The sequence below is a fragment of the Pollachius pollachius genome, assembly GCF_949987615.1.
Source record: "Pollachius pollachius genome assembly, chromosome: 12".
Taxonomy (NCBI): domain Eukaryota; kingdom Metazoa; phylum Chordata; class Actinopteri; order Gadiformes; family Gadidae; genus Pollachius; species Pollachius pollachius.
The window spans coordinates 14,461,914-14,480,720 of NC_136945.1; positions in this window are offsets into that span (position 1 = coordinate 14,461,914).

Consider the following 18,807-nt stretch of genomic DNA (forward strand, 5'->3'; position numbering starts at 1 on the left):
GTGTACGTCTGTCCCTATCTCTCTCACCCTCCATGTTTGCCCCCATTCTCCCTCCCTTCCCCTGCCTCGCCAAGTCTTTCTCTCCCTCTCCCCCACTCTCTCCCTCCTTATTTTTCTGTCTCCACAGACAGAACCAGATGAGTGGCAACTCATCTTTCAGCCATTTTAAGTAAATCAAGATTTGTGTCGAAATACATCTAGCTCATTGGCCAACAAAACACACACACACACACACACACACACACACACACACACACACACATTTGCACGCACACACACACGCGCACTCATGCTCACACACAAAAACACACACACACACACACACACACACACACAACCACACACACACATATTCCAACACATAGGTAGAGGGACAGGTGGTCTGTAACTTGATAACAATGAAACAAAACAAAACATATAATTCAATATATTAAAGGATAAATATGAGTGTCCTGAGATCACAGAGTTAGTTGCTGCCTCTCCAGATTGTTTTCATCCTTTGTACAATAACAGAAACCTGACTGATCATCAATCTACCCTTTAACAGAATGGAAAAATAACCTACCTTATCTACCTGTCTCTCTCTCTGGAGCACACTGTCTTTACCTGCCTCTTTCTCTGGAACGCACTGGCTGTACCTGTCTCTCTCTCTGAAACACACTGGCTGTACCTGTCTCTCTCTCTGGAACACACTGGCTGTACCTGTCTCTCTCTCTGGAACACACTGGTTGTACCTGTCTCTTTCTCTCTGGAACACACTGGCTGTACCTGTCTCTCTCTCTGGAACACACTGGCTGTACCTGTCTCTCTCTCTGGAACACACTGGCTGTACCTATCTCTCTCTCTGGAACACACTTGTTGTACCTGTCTCTCTCTCTCTGGAACACACTGGCTGTACCTGTGTCTCTCTCTCTGGAACACACTGGCTATACCTGTCTCTCTCTCTGGAACACACTGGCTGTACCTATCTCTCTCTCTCTGGAACACACTGGCTGTACCTGTCTCTCTCTCTGGAACACACTGGCTGTACCTGTCTCTCTCTCTGGAACACACTGGCTGTACCTGTCTCTCTCTCTCTGGAACACACTTGTTGTACCTTAGCTACCTCCCTCTTTCTCTCTCTCTCTCTCTCTCTCTCCCTTTCTCTCTCTCTCTCTCTCTCTCTCTCTCTCTCTCTCTCTCTCTCTCTCTCTCTCTCTCTCTCTCTCTCTCTCCCTCTGGATCACACTGGCTGTACCTGTCTCTCTCTCTGGAACACACTGTTTGTATCTGAGCTATAGTGCCTGTTTATCTCTCACACACTCACATGACTCATAGCCCCAGTCAACACCGCTGCGTTTAAAGGGGCCTTATAATCCATAATGTGTCAAGCTATATGAAATGCCTCATTCCCATTGGAAGAGGTGGGTTTTCCTAATGGATTCTTTGGGTGTTTCATAATTTGTGTGCAATATTTCTGAATAGCGGATACCTCTGCGTTTAATCAGTTTGAAATCAATTTTGCAACAGATCAACACGTTCAATTCCAATTCCATATCTAATCATTGTTGTTAACTTTGGTAAAACTGAAAAAACCTATACAAAATATAGATAACACACTAATGTACTCATTCCCATTAAGGGGACCACCCGTTGTGGTTCATTCCTGACCTAAGAGACATGCTAACCACAACCATCCGATGGCCGATTACGAGAGCTGGGGTCTGCACATGTTGGGGTCCACTTCTCACGTCAGCCGGAGGTCAACTCCATCGGTCTCCCTCCGACCAACAACTCAGAATCCCCACATTTCCCTAATTTACTACTTTGGAACATGACAACACTGAGCTGATCAACACTTTTCAATCACCCTAATCCAGTATGCGTTCCCCCTTCACCCACCCTTGAGCTGCAACTAGACAGCTTTATAACAGAAGATGAGGGATTTCAACGGTATGTAATGCCGTATCTGAATCGTAGCATGACTACCCATAATGTCCTACCAAAGTGAAACAACTGACAAACTCTTAAACTCACATGCTGAGTTTAACCTCAGCATGTGCACTAAGAGATACAAGAAACGGAGACACAAGGGGAGACTGAGAACATTAGAAACAGAGTGTGAGGGAGGGAGAGAGGAGGGAGAAGAGTGTGAGATATAGAGAAAAAGACAGTGAAAGAAATTAAAAGAGGGGCGAAGAGAGTGAGAGAGAGAGAGGGGGAGGAGAGAAAGAGAAAAGAAGCAGAAGAGAAAAAGAAAGGGGGGGAGAGAGAGTGAGCGAGCGAGTAAGCGATTGTGAGAGAGAGACAGAGAGCGGGAGAGAGTGAGTGAGTGTTGGATAGGGTGAGAGAGAGCGAGCGAGCATTTGGCACTGACTCTTTCCTTTTCTTTAGCTAATGTCCCCCATGCTGACAACAGAAGGTGCGGGGTTCTATGTCGTCAACCGGTAGGTACTTCAGAAGAGAGGAGATGTCTGCATAAGGTGTTTTTTGGGTTGAATGACCTGACAACACAAACCCTCCCCTCCACCTGTCTTTTGTGTAGAAATACATCATCTAGACTCAATCAGATCATCCAGTGGAACGTCCATCACGTGTGCTCAGTCCACACGAATGTTGAAATGAATGATTTGCAGCCACTTGTTGTCCACATTTTTAACCCAGGACAAGAAAGACATGCTGGTGCGATAGTGTTAACAAGCACACAAGACTTATGCATGTCAACGCCCCGAGATGGAAGGAAGCCCTAAAGACTTTGATTGGGTCTGCAAGGCAGGTTTTATTGAAACTCTCTAATTGTTTCCACCAAGTTTAAGCAACGTAACCAGGGAGAATGTCCCTCACTAAATGACTAATGCTATGATATCATTTCCTGTTGAGATCTCTGGTTTTTATCAGTCCCCAGGAAAAAACACACAGTATATTTATCTCTATATATCTTTATATTTTAATCTATCAATTCTTTCTACTTATCCATCTATCCCATTCAATATATTTGTATCTATCTATTTATCTAGCCATCCATTCTTCCCTAATCTGTCCATCCATCTAATTATCTATCTCTAGTTCTGGTTCTTCTTCTACTACTTCTACTAGACCCTCATTGGGGTCCCCTCCAGAGAGAATGTGTATTAAGTTCATTCACCTTGAAATGTGAGGGGAAATAGCAAATGCAAATGCGATTTTCTAAACCCACTAGCTCCCCTCGTGGTCGCAAAATGATGCATTTGGCACAAAACAACTGAATATGGATAAATATTTGGCAAATTATCTTATACGTCTTGCTCTGGGACTGTTAAGTGGCGTACAGAGCTCTTAGGTATTAGGGTTAGGGATAATGCTGGCATTTGCTACCCTCTTTCCGCAGAGTACTTTGGTGTTCAACGGCCTTCAGACATCAACAGGCCCCTGATAGCCAGATAGTCAACCAACATAGTCGCCACTCTCAACCAGCCCAGGAAAATGTGTATAAATGAGTGTGATGGATACCATCAGCTCTGAGTTACGGGCTGGGCAGCCTCTAAGCTTCTTCTAAAACTGTGGGCATTGCATGAATCATAAATAATGTGCGCCGCACTATGCTTTCTCCCTACAAGGAAACTTAAATCATATCTCTCTCCCTCCAGGGACTAGTAAATCAACCCCTTCCCTCTCCCTGACTCCCACCATCTCTCCTTCCACGCTCTCTCTCTCTCTCCCAACATCTCTCCTTCCCCTCTCTCTCACCCACCACCTCTCTTTCCTTTCCTTCTCCCTCTCTCGCCCCCTCTCTCTCTCTCGATGTGTTGTAAATCAGTGTGTGAGTGGAAGATTATCGCCACCATAAATACATCTTAACAAAGCTTTTCAGCTAACTGCTAGCATGTGTCCCGTGTGAAGCATGTGGGCCCTGGACCGCGGTGCTGGGGAAGGGACTACAGGGCTCAGGGCAGGACCAGCCCCGGGCGCAGCGGGGTACATACGCACAGCCCGGGATACATATGCACAGCTACGAGTTGCCCAGCTCGTACCACGGAGCTGCTGGTATCCATCAGTCTCCAAAAAATTTTTTTTTGGGCTGGTTGAGAGTGAAGACTATGTTGGCAACGCCTCCGTCTTAAGAAGAAGCCAATACTGACACAAGGAAGAGAGACAGAGACATGGCAGACAGACAGCCAGCTATGCAGGTAGACATACAGACAGAGAGACAGGGAGGGGGAGACAGACAGACAGAAGGCCAGACAAAGGGAGAGAGAGAGAGAGAGAGAGAGAGAATCTAATGTTTGATCGTTCACGAGAGAGACAGGTAGTTAAGGTACGGCCTGTGTGTTCAAGAGAGAGAGGAAAAGCAGGACAGTATGTTCCAGTGTGTTGGAAGGTAGATTGATCATCGTTCAGGTCAGGTCGTTCTTTATCAAACGTTTCAAAGCACCTTTATTAGCTTAACACATTTACTATTTGACAGCTGCCAGTTTAGTATGTGGAGAGAAGGAAAAATATGGATACAAAATTGAAAAAAATGTAATCGAAATAAAAAGAACTGGTGTTTGGAAAAATGTCCAAACACACCCATTGTTCCGTCAACAGGGCCCTCATAATCCAAAGTCCTCTTAACCCAACGTCTCAGTAAAGGTGTTCTTGTCTACCATTGACCCAACATTCACCTTTCTAGCCCAGGTCTTTCTTCATTTTGGTGATAAAGTTTTGAAATGTATGTGTCGGTAACAATGAAACAGCGTCTCGACCGGGTTCATCGCCATCGAATGCATTTTCCGGGGCCAACGAAATAAGACCAGTACCTTGGCCAAAACTGCTAGAGAGGTCCAAAACCTCCTGAATCAAGTGTACATTGTTTCTGATCAACCTGCCAGGCACGCAGTATGTCTGGTCCTGATGTACGACAGGTTATTGTAATGAGTCCACAGGAGGGACTCAGTGAGCAAGTTCTCAATGACTAATGTTTTCTTAATGTCTTATCCATCTTGACAACAGAGATGCCACCACTCTCCTACATAAGAGAGGAGATGAACAGTCATTTTGGTGCCTCAGGTATTGTGGTGTAGGGAGTAGGCATCACTCGAAGGATAGTAAAGGTTCAACACGAATGATAATTCAGAGATACAAGGTAATACACAACACATGGACATCGATTCTGGAGGTGGTTCATGCAGGGATCTGCCTTATCCAGGTAAAAATTCAGGTATATTGGTGGGGGCGGAATGGTTAAGAAGACATTCCTATAGGGTCTGATTTACCCAGGTAAATTTCATTTCATTTCATACAGCCGGCTTGGACCTCCCCGATTACATCCCAAAAAGCGTTATAAAACTACAGTGAGCCAATCAATCCCCGGTGCCTTACTGCCCTGCATGCTCATAAGATCTGACAGTAAATCAACCTGCTTAAGGGCTACATTTTGGATTTAGGGCTTCAATATGCTCTCGATTTGTTTTGGAGAAAGCCAAAGTCTGAAATTCCACTATCCTACCCTCTAGGTCAGAACGATTAATCAAATTCAAATCGACATCTCAATATAATAGAAAGCAAGAACTTTACAATTTTGAAGTGTTTGTTTTAATGTTACACAATCTAACCAATCAGAGGGTCGAAATCTGAAACACAGGGCCATGTGAAGTTCACGTGTACACAACGCTACCCTAAGCTCACGTGACATCCCAACCACTAGTTTGTCAAGTAGGCCAAATACTACCCGGCAGAGATCACTGACTAAAATGTTCAAGAGTATTTAGGAACGAGATACAAAACGGCAATGCAAAATTATTAAGGACATAGCAGAGTTCAAAGGGAAAGATTTGATGCCCCTCAACACAGGGACCATGGCTGGGTTTACAGCTTTGGTAAAGACACTGGATAAATGGTACAGCATGCAATCCTGCACATGTTTTGACCATGCTATCATTAATAACAACAGACCAATATCAAATCTACCCTTCATAAGTAAAATCATAGAGAAACTTAATGATTTCTTGAACTCAATTAGCTGCAAGTCAACTTCCAGTCAGGTTTTCAACACCTTCATAGCACCGAAAGAGTTATTTTTAAAGTAGTAAAAGATATTTTTCTTCTCAAAGACTCAAAGAAAATACCCAATATTGATGCTATTGGACCCTAGCATTGAACACTGTTACACACTGCACGCAATTATTATGGACAGATTGAAAAATTGCGTTGGGCTTTCCGGCACAGTCTTAAACTGGTTCAGCTCAAATCTACAAGACAGGAACTTCTCTGTCTCCATTACTAACTATTTATCTGAAATAACTAACGTGACGTGTGGAGTCCCCCAAGGCTCCATTCTAGGACCATCTTTATTTTATATCTACATCCGCTAGGCCTAATTATGCAAAATAATAACTTTGCTTGCCATTGCTATGGGGACGATACATGAATCTATATAGCCCTATCACCAACTGAATTTTGTACTATAGAGCTGGAGTGCAATGAGCAGGTCAAGGACTGGATGGCCAGATTTAGCTGCAACTAAATAAGGACAAAACTGATATAATTGTTTTGGTGCGATGAGAGACTGAAAGTTAGCCAGCACCTCGGGTACCTCTCCTTAAAAGTCGAAAAAGAAGCCAGAAATCTTACATTTACATTTACGGCATTTAGCAAACCTTTTTATCCAAAGCGACTTACAATAAGTTCATTTGTCATAAGAAGTGAAACAATATATCGCTGTCAGTACAGTAAAGATGTTCATAGAGCCAAGTGCAAGTACTAACAATCGCTAGGCTAACCCATTCCCTGTGTACAGCAATGCTAGCAGCTACTGCAGATGTTACACAATGAAGTACTATGAATAAGTGCAATGTAGATTAAGTGCGTACAATAAGTGCGAACATTAAGTGCCAGGACGTACAACATACAATGGTGGCCGGAAGGGGCTGGGTAGCTATGCAGAGTCGAGGTCCTGGCCGTTATTATGTATCAGATCTAAATTTCAAGTCAAATAAAATTTAATTCATGTTTTGATTAGTCTTTTACTGATTATAAACTATTTGTTAAACGTCTTTTAGGCATTTCTTAAACCCTTTTTCATTTCATTGTATGAGATGTTTTTATGTTTCAGCCTTGTGTATGAAATTTGCTTCATAAATAAAGTCAAGTCGACTTGACATCAACCAGAGACTCCACAGAGACTGCAATGCATGTTGAAATCCCTACACCTTCACATCGAAGGCAACACATGTTCTAAGCAAGGGGATTGACAACCAGAAAGAATTTTCACAATTGCCGAGACAAATTTCCCAAGCGGCGATAATTCTCTGTGGAGAAAGTCATCGCTAATAAAAGTGGCCATGTTGGACAAAGCAACTGTTTTTGGCAGTCACCTGTCTCACATCTTTTCTTCATCCTACAGCTGCGTGTCTCTCTGTGCACTGGACACGGGGGCTCGGACTTCTCTTCAGGCCTATTGGGGGACAGCTCCGGCTGGCGGGTCCTCCTCTGTCGGCCCCAGCGGAAGCCGCAGGGGGCACCGCCACGCAGACAGGGAGTCCACTCCCCCCATTCCCCCCCCGGGACCAACATACAGTCCTCTGGAGAGTGAGAGAGAGAGAGAGAGAGAGAGAGAGAGAGAGAGAGAGAGAGAGAGAGAGAGAGAGAGCGGGAGAGCGAGAGAGAGAGACAGCGGGAGAGAGAGAGAGAGAGAGACAGAGAGAGAGTGAGAAAGCGAGAGAGAGCGAGAGAGAGTGAGAGAGAGAGACAGAGAGAGAGAGAGAGAGAGAGAGAGAGAGCGGGAGGAAGAGACAGAGAGAGAGAGGGCGAGACAGAGAGAGAGAGAGGGCGGGAGAGAGAGCGAGAGAGCGGGAGGGAGAGAGAGAGAGAGACAGAGAGAGAGAGAGAGAGCGAGAGAGACAAAGAGAGAGAGAGAGAGAGAGACAGAGAGAGAGAGAGAGACAGAGAGAGAGAGACAGAGAGAGAGAGAGAGAGAGAGAGAGAGAGAGAGAGAGAGGTGGGAGAGTGGAAAAGAGAGATGGTGGGAATGGGCGGAGAGAAAGGGATAAAGACAGAGTGGGAAGGGAGGGGGTAGAGAGAAGGATAGAAAGAGAGAAAGAGAGAGTGAGAGAGGGGAAAAGAGCAAGAGGAAAATGAGATGTGGGAAAGGGGGAGAGAAAGGGATAGAGACAGAGAGGGGAAGTGGTAGAGAAAGAGAGAGAGAGAGAGAGAGAGAGAGAGAGAGAGAGAGAGAGAGAGAGAGAGAGAGAGGGGGGGGAGGAAAAAGAAAAGAGATGGTGGAATGGGGGTAGAGAAAGGGAGAAAGACAGAGATGGGGAGGGGAGGGGGTAGAGATATGGTGAGATGGTGAAGGATATAGGGTAGTAGAAGGTGGAGGAATGAGATGGAGAAAGAAGGGAGGAGACAGATGAAATAATGAATAGATTAAAAAAGAGAGAGAGAGAGAGTGAGAGCGAGAGAGAAAGAGAGAGAAAGAGAGAGAGAGAGAGAGAGAGAGAGAGAGAGAGAGAGAATAGTGAGGCAAAGGGGAGGAAGGGAAGGTGGTGTTGAAGAGCCAGAGGAGAAAGAGATGGGGGGTGAGTGTAGAGGATAGGAGAAGGGTGTTGGGGGTGAATGGAAAGAGAGAAAGAGGGTTGGGGGTGATAGGAGAAGAGAAGAAGAGAAAGGTTTTGGGGTGAGAGCAGAGAGAGGAGGGGTTGGAGGTCGGGTTGGAGTTAAAATGTGTATACAGTATGTGAAGGATGAGGTTGTGAAGACAGATGTAGGAGCTATCCGTCCCTCTTACCCCAAGAGAAACAGTAGGAGGTTCTGACCGCTGAGAGATCAGGAGATAAATTAAGTGAAACCCGTAGAAGCCCAGCTAATCAGAATCATGTGTCTAAACTCTGCACACCAGATCCCAGAGATATAATCTCCTTGTGTTCATATGCTAGTCCAACCTGTTCAAAACTCAGACTATAAGTTGTCCAACTTTAACATTGACATTTAGATCAAATGTTTTTATCTGATATTCTGCTTCTATTGAAAAAGATTGTTTACATTTTGTATGCGCAGTGTTAAAGGGTTGATTCAGGATTTGGGCTTTTTCCCCTTGTGTGATCCTTGCTGGGGTTGCACCCAAACAGTGAGACCACTTCTTCATCTAACGGTTCAATGATGTCTCTCAGCACTATTTATAAATAATAACCATTTCTTCTTCCGCTGGGCTGTGCGCAATGATACAGGAAGCACTGACAAAAACAACACAACCTATACAACTACCAGGGATTTTTAGGGATGTGACAAACATTCTCCCCAGCAGCATCACACTGAAGAGGATGCTGCTCCTTTTCATTGATTCAAACTCCGGCCAAACTATTTTCACAAGAGAGGTCAAGCCTTTACCTTGCGAGGCAGCTGGATCACGATCATTCAATTTCATGTTACCCAGCCAGTGGTTCAGACCAATCTTTGTCCTATAATAAACTACCTGATCTAGGTGATACATCATTTTTTTCAAACAGTTTCCAAGGGCGACATTCATAGAAGGTTATGTGTATCAGGTTAGGGAAGCCTCCCAAACGATAAGATTATAATTTCTGCAACAAGTCCCGCTCGGTGCAGCAAAGACACCCCACATTGGATTGCATACGCTGGCATGCCCCTCCGTCTTGGCTGACTTTCACCGCTGTTGCATGTGCCACAACAAACTGGTGGGCCCACTTTTCTTCCTCTCTCTTTGTACTTTCCATTTCAAACTGGATAAGATCCTTCTAGCTAAATTTGGGCTTGAACAAATCGGGTTCAGGATTATTGTTAGATGATTGTTTCTTTGAGGGCGCATAAGATCAGTGTGGCTGTTATTGGAGGGGTCACCGGTATCGTTGTGCAAAGCCCAGCCGAAAACAAAAGTGATTTGGGACGAAAAAGTGCTGTAATAACCTTAAAATGAATGCTGTAATAGTGCTTGTATACTAAACTGAATTCACATTTTTGGATTTTGCAGATCAGCAGTTTGATATTATTTTCTGTGTCGACGAACTGCTATAGGTTCGACTTGGGTCTGACACCGCTCTGTAAATTTTAAAACACACGTCAGGCCAACGGACTGACTTATATGGCAAAGTAAAACTTTAAATGATACAAAAAACTGTGTGTCAGGGAATAAACGTCCAACTCGATTCCCTTCTCTGTGGTCTACTACCAGAGAGGAATCTGTGAACTTAAAAAAACAATCAGGCTTCAGGTTTTCATTCCAGCAGCAGAATGTGTGAAGACTAAAAGCAAATCATATGCTGTACAGCACTAGAGAATAAAACCCTTCCCATATGTGTCTTGTCAAGATGTTTAAAGAGCTCTCCTCACAGAGCTTCTGGATCTGGAGCTGAAGAGGACTTGTCCACAGGCGGACAAACCTGGCTAACCTTTCTCCAGCACTGGTGAACTGGCCCAGGCTTAAAAGCTCCTCACTGTGCTTGGCTAATCAACCACTAACCTCTACATGCCAACACGCTGGGCTATCAGCCTCCAGGCTAGCGCTAGCTCACTAACTCACGGACCACTCACCCAAGCAGTCTCCGTGGTGGTGGAAGGTGCGGGCGGGGCAGTGGGTCAGACACCGGCCCTTGTAGAGCTGCAGACCAGGACGACACCTGGTGCAGAAGTCCCTGTTGAAACACTGCTCACAGTCCGGAGACTTGCACCCTGGAAGAGCACAAGGAAATGCACTTAATGGCTGATGGACGGACGGACAGACAGACTGAATGATTCTTACTGATAGTTGATTATATTGTTATAGATTATAGATAATCCGGTTAAGATTATGGAGGATATCATGATGGATTAAAGAGAATATTATTAAAGATTATATAAAATATAGTTGATATTACAGATTAAATAATATGACTGATTCAATTAAGTTACTTTATAGATGATAGATATTTTAGATATTAGATTAGATATTTTTTTATATTATAGACAATACGATGGATAATAAATTATATTATGATAGATTATAGACCATATTATTATACATACTATATTATATTATATAAATGATTTAATGATAGATTATGGCTGATATTATTACAGATTATAGATTATATTATTAAATTGATTATATGATTAAACATATTAATATATATTATTGATGTAAATATCATTATATATTATAGAGATGAAAATGATATATCATATTATCATAGATTAAAGATGATATTAAAGATGATATTACTCATGCAGATGTTGGCTTGCTTCCCTCTCTGGCCGTAGTGCCCGGGGGGGCAGGCCTGCAGACACACACCATGGTGGGATATCCCATCCCTATGCAGATACAGGAAGAGTCGCTCGGGGCAACGCACACAGCCGTTGTCCTGGGAACAATCCAGGCAGCTGCGGCAGTCCTCCAGGATCTGTCTGTCACCTGGAGAGAGAGAGGCAGCGATCAGGAATGAATCAGTTATCAATCGGTTATCAATCAGTTATCAATCCGGTATCATTCAGGTATCAATATGTAATCAATCTGTTGTCAATTGGGTATTAACGGTTGTCAATCAGTCATCAATTGGGTATCGTTTGGGTATCAATCAGCTAGGCTGAGAGATGGTCATGAATTCTATCACCATCTCGTCTACCACAACGCCATTTCCATTCTCTCACATCCTGTGAGCTGTGTGGTTAGTGAGCAGTCACCAGAGGGACTCAGAACATTAAAGAGAATAACGAAAAATCTCCAAGAAAAATATTCTCTGAGGTTTATTTACAAAGAATTTGACAGAGCAACCTCCAAAGGATGTAAGTGAGAAAGACATCCGGAGGTCCCTCCCTTCTCCCGCTTACAACGGTCCTCCGTGGTCGGATGAGAACACCTGGGAACATGGTGACCAATCAGTCAAACAGAAACTGCAGGCTCAAAGTCTGATAGGTCAGCGTTCTCATGACGGATGCTGCCAGCCAATAGGGTGAGTGCGCCCCCCCACCACTCATTGGCCCCAGGGGACACCATATTAGATAACAATTAGCAGAGGACCAGAGAGAGGACCTGAACTGTTCTGATTTGCTCCTATGGAATCCTCCCTTATTCAACCGTTATGTTAAACATGATGCTTCAAAGAATTAATAACAAACAAATACAGACAAGGGGCCCTATCTTGCATCCGGCGCAATTGACTTTCTACACTGACGCATGTGTCGTTGCTAATTTGCAAATGGCGCAGAGCGTTCTTTTCCCTCCACCGCCACGCGCCTGTAAATTAGGGAATGATCTTGCGCCCCAAGGGGCGGTTCGGCGAAAGGAGGAGGCGTGTTCTGGCGCAAACCTTCCCTGGTGCTTTTTTGCAGTTAACAGTTGCAGAAAACAATTGTACCACAAACCAGGGAATACCTGGTTTAAAGTCAGTGTCGCGTTGTTCAGATGCTATTTTAAGGGCGTATGCATAATGTTGCTTGTGCACCTCGCGCATACACTTTGCTTCTCTCATTTACCTAGCCATACATTCTTGGTAAATTATTTGGGAAAGAACAGCTGATACAGCGGTAATAAGTTGTTCTTGTAAATCAATGCATCTGCAAACACCGTACAGCAAACACATATTTTCTTGCCACGGACATCGTGTACAAGCCCATAACTTTTAGGATTGCTGAGTATTTGATCGTGAGAAAACATTGTTTTACCGCGAGTGAGTGTTAAAAAGAATGAATGAATGCGGGCGTGCGTGTGTTTATGTGTAAAATAATTAATGAAAGCGGGCGTGCGTGTGTGCGTCCATCTGTTTAAGCACACGCAAAATAAACACGTAACGCATAATACAGTCCATGGCATTGTATATTAACGGGGGGACACATGCATATTAGGAACACAAGTCGATAACGATAATGCATACAATACTGGTAAGAAACGATGCTTGTTAATGTATTGCGTATATCATTAAATAGAACCACAGTTCCCGCATATCATGTTTTCTTTGCCAAAATTTATTTGAGGACTCAGTGTTTCTGAAGTTGTGGAAGAAAACGCTATTCCATGTGTGAATTAGGCCATATTATTTGGCCATAAACTGAGCCATTTGAAGTTTGAAATTCATCTAGTGAGTGCGCCACCCCACCACTCATTGGCCCCAGGGGACATCATATTAGATAACAATTAGCAGAGGACCAGAGAGAGGACCTGAACTGTTCTGATTTGCACCTATGGAATCCTTCCTTATTCAACCGTTATGTTAAACATGATGCTTCAAAGAATTAATAACAAACAAATACAGACAAGGGGCTCTATCTTGCATCCCGCACAATTGACTTTCTACACTGACGCATGTGTCGTTGCTAGTTTGCAACTGGCGCAGAGCGTTCTTTTCCCCCCACCGCCACGCGCCTGTAAATTAGGGAATGATCTTGCGCCCCAAGGGGCGGTTCGGCGAAAGGAGGAGGCGTGTTCTGGCGCAAACGTTCCCTGGTGCTTTTTTGCAGTTTCAGAAAACAATTGCGCCACAAACCAGGAAATGCCTGGTTTAAAGTCAGTGGCGTGTTGTTCAGATGCTAATTTAAGGGCAATGTCACACATGGGCTATCCATGTGTGAATTAGGCCATATTATTTGGCCATAAACTGAGCCATTTGAAGTTTGAAATTCTAGTCATGCATCTGTCTCATCGGAGACTGCAAACGCGCTGTCAAAATATCAACTTGTCAGATTCAAATGCGCTCACGGCTCTTAAAGGGGATGGGAGATGGCACTCTCATTGGTTTATTGCACGTTACGCCCAAACCACACCTACGGGTAATTAGGCTACTTCAGACCAACCCTTTTTAGATTTGCGCCGGGCGCAAGAGTCATTTATGCGCCGGTAAAATAGCGACATCGCCATAGAACCGCCCACAAAGCTACTTGCGCTTGGCGCTTCTCACTTGCGTTTCAGACCGTTAAAATAGGGCCCAAGATGTTAAACAACACTATATTAACTCTAGTGTCAACAGGTGGAAGCTGATATATTTGTACAATAGGTTGGGGGACTCATCCAGTCATTCCTGGCACTCACACTCCCCCCCCACCCCATCCACATCTGAGGGGTTTGTGGGATCTGAGGGTTCAGCAGACCTCCAGAGGAGCAAGGCTTAAGATAGCGGTAAACACTAACCTTTGACCTCGCATGCGATTGTGTTGTTTTTCTAACCAAAGCCAGGTGTAGCCCAGGCTCCTCCAGGCTTTCATGATGGTATGCTAGCATTTGCCACAGGGGCAACAGGGGGGAAAAAATGCGGGGATGTGAAAAGCACGTGCATGTTTACACGTGATGCACTATATTGCGGTGACCAGAAGAGTAGAGCACACTTCGAACACACACACATACCCACTTAGACTTACTGTTACACACACTGTTACACACACACTTGCACACTTATATGTACACACACGCTCACACATAAAGCACGAACATGCTCCCACACACACACACACACACATACACACACATTTACTGTATGTTTGACAAAAGGTGAGAGAGACCAAAGAGGAGAGTAGCGGTATGAAAGGAGGAGGTGACGATGATGATGATGCTAATGATTATGATGATGATGAAGAAGAGAGAGGAAGATAGTTAATCACTTGTCATTAACTCTGAGGAGAAGGTCAGATGTCAACTCCCCTTGCCAACCACCTCGCTTGACCCCAGAAGCCGTTGAGTGGCGTCAGGCCCCTAACTTTCACAAGCGTTACCATGACTACCGGCACACCATGCAACCCTTCTGAGAACCCACCAACCGGCTCCTACCTCCCTATAAATAAACTCTAAAGTTTTTCAGTTTTGGATTTTCTGTTTAGTTTCGGGTCATTTTTATAACAAAACACAGACAGGACATCTTTTCGTAGTGGATCAGAAAAACGTTCTTATTCAACCTTTATCCAACCAGCTGAGTCTCATGAGGATTCTCTTTCCCGAGAGCCGCCAGCCCAAACACAAAACAAGTGCAACACCAACGACCCAGATGGCTGCGTCGCTCGTGTCCAGCACTGACTGAAACACTGTGATCCCCTCTGGGTCTCTGCGTTTCCTCCGGCCAGTGGTTCGGTGTCACTCCAGATTGGTGTCATTATGGGTTAGCATAGCGCTAAGCAGCTGTCACAACCAGTTAGCGCTGGCACTGAGCGGGACGTCCGACGTCTCTCTCTCTCTCTAATCACCTCTCTCGCCCCGGGGAATGGGTCCAACACTTCAATGTGTTGGCGGCGGGGAGGAGACGGCCAGAGTGATCCCAACAAACAGCAGGAAACATTTATATGCTGTGGCGTCGCCTCAGTTTCTGGAGAACTTGCACAGCTAAACTGAGGTTTAGATTGTTATTGATCGCCTGGTTTGATCGTTGTCAGCCTCACCTAAGTCACTTTAGATAATAGCACTAATAAATAAATGTATTCATCATTTTAGAAATGAAGCTACATTTTTTTATTTGATGCATGCATTATATTCAATATTTATATTCTTTGAAAATGTATTTGCCTTTTATTTATCATTTATAAAGAGGTAAAAAGGTTTACTGCATGTCTAATCGAGTAAATTTAATTTATATTGTCTAATAGTAATGAAAATATATTGTGGAAAGGCAGTAATAAATTAATTAAGCTGATAAAGTGTATTTATTATTGCTCATATTACCTATCAGGTTATTTGAACAAATTGGAAAAGTAAACACATTGTTGTATGTTTTTATAACATAATTAATATTATTAATCCTATATTTAAATTATGAAACTCATTAATCACATATTAATCCACACAGAGACAGCAACATCAGCATGGATGATTGGTATGGTGTCTTGCTCAAAGACAATTCAGCAAGTCTACTCTTTCTCAATAAGTGGCAATACATTTAGTATCTAGTTTATTTGAGATCATGCCTTGTGTGCAACCGATACAGACAGTAGATACGGAGTGATCAATAAAGTTCAGTACTTAGTAGGGAAGAAATTACTTTATAATTACGTATTATTCATTTTTACTCCTTTAATTGTTCCCACACAGGCCAACCACTAAGTAGTATTGAGGCAGTAGGTATTTCTTTCCGAATTAAGAATAGTTAAATTTGTGTATTTATGAGTATTTACTGGCTTAGATATTGCATTTTTTGTTTTATGTTTACACTTTTATTACAGCCTTTCCTAGGTGAGGCTGAGAACATTAAGAACATATAATAAATTCCAAGATGTCCAAGTGCCAAGAAGCAATAAAAATAATAAATAAAAAAACATAAAGAGTAAAACAAAGCAAACGTCTTGTTTTATAGCAAAGCATTTTCCATGTGAGGCTGAAAACCATCAAGCAATATTGGAACAATTGCATTGCGAGTCTCCAAAACAAACTATGAAAACAACCTATACATCAATCAGAAACAACTGTTTATTCATATTATCTTTCAATAAATCAATAAATTATTCTAAGACATCAGTGAAGTTTAAATTCAAAGCATTCCACATGTATTGAGAACATGGATCAAAATGCTTTGTTATAATTTCCCATGATATTTGATGACATTGAAATTGTGAGGTTGCATATGAATCCTACGCAAAGCATAGAACCACAGCGCATCGCCTAGGAGTTTGATCGTAGCTCACCGGAGGGTTTGAGAGCGGAGGGTTTGAGAGCGGAGGTGATGCGAGCGACGGTCCAGAGGATGCTCGTCACGGTGGAGAGCAACAGCAGATGCATCGGGACGGCTGGTCAAGATCCCGCCTCACACCCATGGGCAGGGCATCGTGGCACACTCCAGGGATGGTGGTCTGAAGACGGTTAATAGTCCAGAGTCTCCCTCGACGGACGGAGGGAAAAGAGTAGTGTGAAAATCCCGGAAGAGGTGGAGAAAAAGGAGGAGAGTCCAGGGAGAAGTGGGAGAGGAGGAGGAGAGTACTCCCCCTTTCACCCACAAGGAGAGGTTGAGGTGAAGATAGGAGTGGGGTGCACAGGAGCGAGAGTGAGATTCACCTCTGTCGCTGGCACTATCGAAACATACGGTCAATGTGCCACCCACCTTAAAATAAGAGCCAAACAATCTGCACTTATCCGATTTCTCTGTTAACTCTTTAAAGGCTGTTTAATGCTTTATGGGCTGGTTCAACTCTCTAAAGGCTCTTTATGGAGTGTTTTAACTCTTTATATGCTGTTTTAACTTGTTATTTTTCTCTTTATTGATTGTGAAGCTCTGCTTTAACTCTTGATGGACTGTATTAACTCTTAATGAATGGTGTTTTATCTCTTTATGGACTTTGATGTTGTTTGATTGTGTTGCTATAACTCTTCATGCACAGTTTAAACTTTTGAACTTCAGTAGTTCTTAAATCCATTTCTGTATTTTGAACTGCATTTTAACTCTTTATGGACCGGTTTAATTGGTTAGGAGCCTTTCAAATCTATCTGGGTTTAAGGGTCTTGGCATCTTCATGTAATTGTCGTCAGGCTAGTACTTCCTGTACGAGCAGGAAACAGGATGGTTGATTGGACTGGTAGTTCAAGGGAGGTCGGACGATTTACGGCAGAAGGCAATGCTCTCGATACCACAGGGATTTCTCCCAAAGTAAAAATCACTTTACCTCCCACCATCTGCTTTCTCTTTCCCTCTCCCTCTTGTTCCTTCTTAGATGTATGTCTGTCAGAACTGCGTTTCAGTAATTAGTGTTTTATTGGATTGTGTGTAAAGCCTAACCGTATTCTATGCAGGAATAGCTTAGTATGTAAAGAGTTAGGCATTACCTTAGCCAATAAGACACGTTCTAGGTCTCTATATGCATTGCATCCCCATCTTAACTATAGAACATACAGCACAAAATAAACTATGGTGACAGGATTTGTGTAATCCCTAGCCGCTTTTACCACAAGATGGAAAAGACTTGTCTTTGCCCTCAACCTGCTCTGCTTTGCAAAGGGTATGGAGGTGGAAACAGAGGGTGGTACAAGGGGCTTCTTTTTTACATTAACTCTGGTAGAGTCATCCTAAGGCCACGAATAACAACCATTAACAGGAGTTTCCTAGCGGGAAAGCCCTGGCCTGAGTAGGTCATTGCCCTCTACTGGCCACAAGAGGAATGGCTTCGATGGGCCCCTGTTCAGCGTCTTCTTATTGCCCTGTTCCTGACTCTATACACAAGGCTAGTATTCTTTTTTTATGTCTGGTGTATTAATTAATTATTCCTGAGCCTTACTTCAATACTCTGGTTGCATGTTGCAAAAAACGTTAGTTTATTTTAAATAAAGCATATTTGGATATAGCTGCGAATTGATTCTATATATTTTTTTACAGATAGATAAATGCATGCATAGCAGTCCTCGCAAATTTGCCATTTGCTCTGTTTATTTAAGTATTTTTGCCTGGTGTATTTCAGCGACTAACAAAACGAATTCTTCCTTAAAAAGATAAAATAACATTAACTATTTACCCCATAACATACAGTATATAACAGAAAATAGGCAATAACTATAAATACTTTATAACACAGTGAGTAACATATTATTTTACTGTACTGAAATGTATAGTAAGGAGAATAGAAACATACCATTTGGTCCAGCTGGGACTTCAGGACCCTCTGCCTCCCTGTCATCTTCATCTGCCTCCTGATCACTCCCTGCCTCTGTCCCTCTGTCTGAATCTGAAGCCTCCTCTTCATCCCTCACATTCATCTTATTTTCCATCTTCTCCATCACTTATTTCATTTCCTTCTGTGGCCTTCTCCTGCTCTCTCACTATAGGCCTACTGTCTTATTTTTCCTTTCCCACCTTCTCTTTCTCCTGTGCACTTCTCAGGATTTTATTCGCAATTTCTTTTATAATATACCCACCTTTAGCTTTCCTTTTCATTTTTTATCTTCGTTGACGCTGTCCAGCTACTCTGACCTGCAAGAGTCTAAAA